Here is a 6,179-nt window from a genome sequence, read left to right on the forward strand (position 1 = left end):
GGAGAGTCAAAGCTGTGCATTCAAATTGGCTTGCGGGAAACAAGGAAAGACACCATGATCTTGCTTTCCCCTTGTCCCACACAGGAGGCGGGATCCACCGTCAAACTCTTTCTTAGCCTACCCACAAGGAATTCTCCATGGGTACCTACACAACCTGGGTTTAGAGAGGGCCACATCATTCTGAAACCGTATTGAGAAGTGCCCAATGCAACACCTCTCTCACCAGCTCTAAAACACCACCAACACCCCAAGCTGAAAGAAGAGGATATTACTCTGAGACACTATCAGAATAATTTCCATGATGGGGCACCTGGGTGGGTCAGTCGGTTGGGCATCCCTCTTCGGCTCAGGTCATGACCTCATGGCTCGTGAGTTCAAGCCCCGTGTCAGGTTCTGTGCTGATGTCTCGGAGCCTGGAGCCTACTTCGGATTCTGTGTCTCCCTCTCTCTGCCCCTAACCCACTCGCACTCTGTCTCTGTCTCTCTCGAAAAATAAATAAACATTAAAAAAATTAAAAAAAGAAAAGAATACTTTCCATGCAAACTGTCTTTCAACAATAGGGCTCAGAGGTGACAATGGAGACACACATTGCCAGAGTTCTTCATTGCACATGATTTGGAGACACTAGAGAATGAAGCATCCAGCACAGTCTCCTATCAACCAGGTTGTATACAGAATAAGAAAGCCCTGTGGGCTTAGGCTAAGGGAGCACTCTGAAGGATTACACCTGGGAGCCCTGTCAGCACAAAGCCTGCCTTCTTTCTCAATGAGCCAGGGAATTCTGGTTTGGTCTATCCCTGCCATGTCTCCCATCAGTTGAGGGAAGCAGCAGTGTTTGAGCTGTAGGTATGGGGTTCTGAGGGCTCTTGCTCAGGAATCTGCAACAAGGACTTGGTTCCCTCATTCCTGGCAAGGGCTCTTCCAATGCTCACCTCCTCCTCATTCCTAGTTCCCACGTGCAAACCGTGTGCTTCTCAGAATAAACGCAACTCAGTCATCCAGGTCAGTGAGACAAGCTGGCTCCCATTAACCCTCCATAGCATAGCAGGTCAAGCACCAAGCACCCAGAGACTCAAGGCCTTCTTTTCTTTGACACAACAGAGCCTGATAGGTCTCACTGAGCACTGGAGCAGAGTGGGAGATTGCGGCCCACCCAGTTGTGCCAGCGGAGTGAGTGATAGCTCCATGGTGCCTAAGGGAGAAAAAAATATTACATTGTCAGACACACAGCAAGGGAAAGGAAATGGGCACCAGGTGGGCCAAATCTTGGCATTTATGGTGGGAATGGGGATCCACTTGGAAAGATGGCTTTCTTCATTTGCCCTCAGCCCAGAAGGAAGCCTGCTTTCTGCCTGTACTCGGGCCTAGAGTAAACAGATGTCCTCTGTCGGTCCCCTTCAAATCCCTGAGCTCGGAATGGCTGCATACTTCTGAAACCCAGTGAATTAATGAAGAAGTAGCCCTGTGGCAATGTCTCTTTCACAGTCACAAGGACTGGATCAGACTCCCAGGAGGAAGACAAAGGATAGACTCTTGAGACACTGATTCTGAATGGATTGCGGGAAGAGCCTTGTTTCTACAAGAGAGCAAACATGTGTCAAGGTGCATAAGGAGGTCCAGAGTTCTTCAGAGCTTGGAAAGGGAATTCTATGGATAAGGGAGTGCCCAGGACCAACTCCTCGCAACCTGGCTGGCTGTGAGAAGAAGCAACAACAGAGGGCTTAGGCGGAGGTGCCTTCTAGAGTCTCCTTCCAGGAACTCTGTTAGCAACAGCACTGCTTTCTTCTTGAGGACCTATACAACCCTGGGGCTTGGTTTGCTTTTGTTGCTTTTCCCGTCATTGAACAGAGGGAACAGTGACACTGTTGTAGCTTGGAGGTTCCCGGAGCTGTGGCTCTAAAGTGTGGGGAGGGGCATTGGTGCCTCTTCAGTACAAAGCTCTTTGTGTGCTGACCAGCTTCAGGAGCCTACTGCTCCTGTGTGAACTGCCTGCTTTTCAGAAGGAAGGCATCTCAATCAGGTAGATCAAGAGGTGAGCTGGCTCGCCTCCCCCCTGCCCCTGGCTACAAACAGCAAGCACCAAACTCCAGGATAGGAGGGCTATTCCCCTTTGCAATATCCAATGCTCACGGCTGTTAATGAGCACAGGACCAAGTGGGAAGCTGACACCTGTCCCTGAGCGCCTTCTTAGTGCAAGTCAGCTCCAAGGCTCATAAGAGTGAATGAAAGAGGCAGTCAGAAACACAGACACAAAGAGTGAGGATATGGCTGCAGCCAGAACCTAAGGGCATTCAATGTGTCCATCAAATGTGAATGCAATCATGTGGAATGGACATGTTTATCTTCATTTCCCTTGGGACCACCAAAGGGGCCAGCTTCTTGCTAATAAGTCTGGCCCAGCCTCCACACCAACAGCTATCTCCTGACCCCTTCCAAAGCCCGAGTGCTCTGGATGTCCATGTAGCCCTGAAACTAAAAGGTCAGGGACACTCTGGCTCCACTGGTCCCAAAGTCGCAAGGGCTGTCCCCATTGGACATCTGTAGCCGGATATAGTAGTCTGAAAGACTGTGTTTTTATGGACGCAAAGACGAACCTTGATGGATGAGAAAGCAACGTCATGAAAGTGGATGCACTGAGGGCCAGAGTTCTTCATGTTCTGAAGAACCTAACCAGCACAATGAATTCATAATGAGTCTTGGTCAGGAATCACAAGAACCTTTGGGACCTTTGGCTACAGGAGGTCTCCACAGGATGTCCTTTAGAGCCCTGTCAGCATGAAGCCCACAATCTCCCTTAAGAAACGGAAGGGGGGCCCTCACTCGCCTCCGACGGCCTGCCTCATCGTCCGCACGCCCTGCCGCTGCCCCGCAGAAATGCTTCGATTACCCGCAGTACTTCGCCAAATTAGGCCAGTGTCCAGGGCACTGGCTCCTCATCTTACTCGGGCCTATGCCAAAGATGTAAAATTTGGTGCAGATGCCCGAGCTTTAATGCTTCAAGGTGTAGACCTTTTAGCTGATGCTGTAGCTGTTACTATGGGGCCAAAGGGAAGAACAGTGATTATTGAACAGAGTTGGGGCAGTCCCAAAGTAACAAAAGACGGTGTGACTGTTGCAAAGTCAATTGATTTAAAAGATAAATATAAAAATATTGGCGCTAAACTTGTTCAAGACGTTGCCAATAACACAAACGAAGAGGCTGGAGATGGCACCACTACTGCTACTGTCCTGGCACGCTCTATTGCCAAGGAAGGCTTCGAGAAGATTAGCAAAGGTGCTAATCCAGTGGAAATCAGGAGAGGTGTGATGTTAGCTGTTGATGCTGTAATTGCTGAACTTAAGAAGCAGTCTAAACCTGTGACAACCCCTGAAGAAATTGCTCAGGTTGCTACCATTTCTGCAAATGGAGATAAAGAAATTGGCAACATCATTTCTGATGCAATGAAAAAGGTTGGAAGGAAAGGTGTCATCACAGTAAATGATGGAAAAACACTAAATGATGAATTAGAAATTATTGAAGGCATGAAATTTGATCGAGGTTACATTTCTCCATACTTTATTAATACATAAAAAGGGCAGAAATGTGAATTCCAAGATGCCTATGTTCTGTTGAGTGAAAAGAAAATTTCTAGTGTCCAGTCCATTGTACCTGCTCTTGAAATTGCCAATGCTCACCGTAAGCCCTTGGTCATAATTGCTGAAGATGTTGATGGAGAAGCTCTGAGTACACTTGTTCTGAATAGGCTGAAAGTTGGTCTTCAGGTTGTAGCCATCAAAGCTCCAGGTTTTGGTGACAATAGAAAGAACCAGCTTAAAGATATGGCTATTGCTACTGGTGGTGCAGTGTTTGGAGAAGAAGGGTTGACTCTAAATCTTGAAGATGTTCAGCCTCATGACTTAGGAAAAGTTGGAGAAGTCATTGTGACCAAAGATGATGTCATGCTCTTAAAAGGAAAAGGTGACAAGGCTCAAATTGAAAAACGTATCCAAGAAATCATTGAACAGTTAGATATCACAACTAGTGAATATGAAAAGGAAAAACTGAATGAACGTCTGGCAAAACTCTCAGATGGAGTAGCTGTGCTGAAGGTTGGTGGCACAAGTGATGTTGAAGTGAATGAAAAAAAAAACAGAGTTACAGATGCCCTCAATGCTACCCGAGCTGCTGTTGAAGAAGGCATTGTTCTGGGAGGGGGTTGTGCCCTGCTTCGGTGCATTCCAGCCTTGGATTCAATAACTCCAGCTAATGAAGATCAAAAACTTGGTATAGAAATCATTAAGAGAACACTCAAAATTCCTGCAATGACCATTGCTAAGAATGCAGGTGTTGAAGGATCATTGATAGTTGAGAAAATTATGCAGAGTTCCTCAGAAGTTGGTTATGATGCTATGCTTGGAGATTTTGTGAATATGGTAGAAAAGGGAATCATTGATCCAACTAAGGTTGTAAGAACTGCTTTATTGGATGCTGCTGGAGTGGCCTCTCTGTTAACTACAGCAGAAGTTGTAGTCACCGAAATTCCTAAGGAAGAGAAGGACCCTGGAATGGGCGGAATGGGAGGAATGGGAGGTGGTATGGGAGGTGGCATGTTCTAATTCCTAGAATAGCGCTTTACCATTGTTAATGAACTGTGAGAGGAAGCTCAAGGCAGTGCTCCTCAAGAATAACTTCAGAGAAGTCAGTTGAAGGAAATGACTGAAGAAAAGGCTGGCTGATGTTTAAGAAAATCACTATAACCATCAGTTACTGGTTTCAGTTGACAACATATAATGGTTTACTGCTGTCATTGTCCATGCCTACAGATAATTTATTTTGTATTTTTGAATAAAAAGACATTTGTACATTCCTGATAACTGAATGCAAGAGCCATGTACCAATGTACTGCTTTCAACTTAAATCACTGAGGCATTTTTACTATTATTCTGTTAAAATCAGGATTTTAGTGCTTGCCATCACCAGATGAAAAGTTAAGAAGCAGCCTTTCTGTGGAGAGTAAGAATAATTGTGTACAAAGTAGAGAAATATCCAATTATGTGACAACCTTTGTGTAAAAAAATTTGTTTAAACTTAAAAAAAAACAAAAAACAAAAAAAAGAAATGGAAGGGGGGTGACGCCTGGATGGCTCAGTTGGTTGGGTAGCCAACTTCGGCTCAGGTCACGATCTTGTGGTTGGTGGGTTGGAGCGCCGCGTCAGGCTTTGTTCTGAATGCTTGCTCTGAGCCTGGAGCCTGCTTCGGGTTTTGTGTCCCCTTCCTTCTCTGCCCTCCCCCACTTGTGCTCTCTCACTCTGTCTCTCAAAAATAAATAAATGTACAACAATGTTTTCAAAAAGAAACTAGAGGGGAACTTTGGCTTCTGGTGTGCTTCTGCCCATCATATTAGTAGACAGGGGCAACGTTGGCTGTGATCTATGAAGAATGTGCTTCCATGTGATGATCAGATTGTGGGAAGGAGGCCTCGGTGCTCTATTTATTCATAGGCATTTTTGTGTGCTGATCACGTTTTGGGATCATGGTGCATATGCACAAACTGTTCTTTTGATTGAGGGTAGCTCCCTCCATTAGGGGCATGGGTCCATGTGGCTACCCATTTGCATGATACTGTAGCCTGCCCACCAAAAGAGGCTCAGGGATGGGGGGGAGCAGCAGTCCTCTAGGACATCACTTCAGGGAGCTCTGTATTAGGTCAGGAAAATCTTGGAAACTCACCCCTAAACTGGGGACCTCTGTTGGTGTAGGTGCCAGGCAAAGGGTAGGGTAACGGTATGTGAACTGAGACCAAATTTGGAAAGCAGCAATGGGAGAGAGATTACTACAAGGTGAACCAAGGCTATGCATTCAAGTTGTTATGTGGGAAACTGAGGAAAGAGTCCATGACCTTCCCTTCCCCTTGCTCCACATAAGAGATGGGTCCACCCCCAACCACGGGCTTTGACTACTCAGGATAATTCTTCCTGGGCACGTTCTAACCTAGTGATTGATACAAGCTGTTAGTTGAATGTTAGTTTCCCCAGAGTGAAGTCTGACAGAGTTGAGTACATGGAACTTGACGCATAGTCCCCGCACAGGTTTTCAAGCCCTTGGAACTGAATGAAACTAGGTGTTAGCTAAAAGATGGTGTCCTCAGAATGTGCTTTCACATGGGTGACTATACGGCACCTACCTTGCAGGCCCCGC

At 46.3% G+C, this 6,179-nt stretch overlaps 1 pseudogene; it reads left to right on the forward strand.

Annotated features, from left to right (window-relative positions):
* The first annotated feature begins 2,815 nt into the window (after positions 1-2,815).
* LOC125917674 (60 kDa heat shock protein, mitochondrial-like) lies at positions 2,816-4,924 on the forward strand (annotated as a pseudogene).
* Positions 4,925-6,179: the final 1,255 nt, after the last annotated feature.

The sequence above is a fragment of the Panthera uncia genome, unplaced genomic scaffold (assembly GCF_023721935.1).
Source record: "Panthera uncia isolate 11264 unplaced genomic scaffold, Puncia_PCG_1.0 HiC_scaffold_2199, whole genome shotgun sequence".
Taxonomy (NCBI): Eukaryota; Metazoa; Chordata; class Mammalia; order Carnivora; family Felidae; genus Panthera; species Panthera uncia.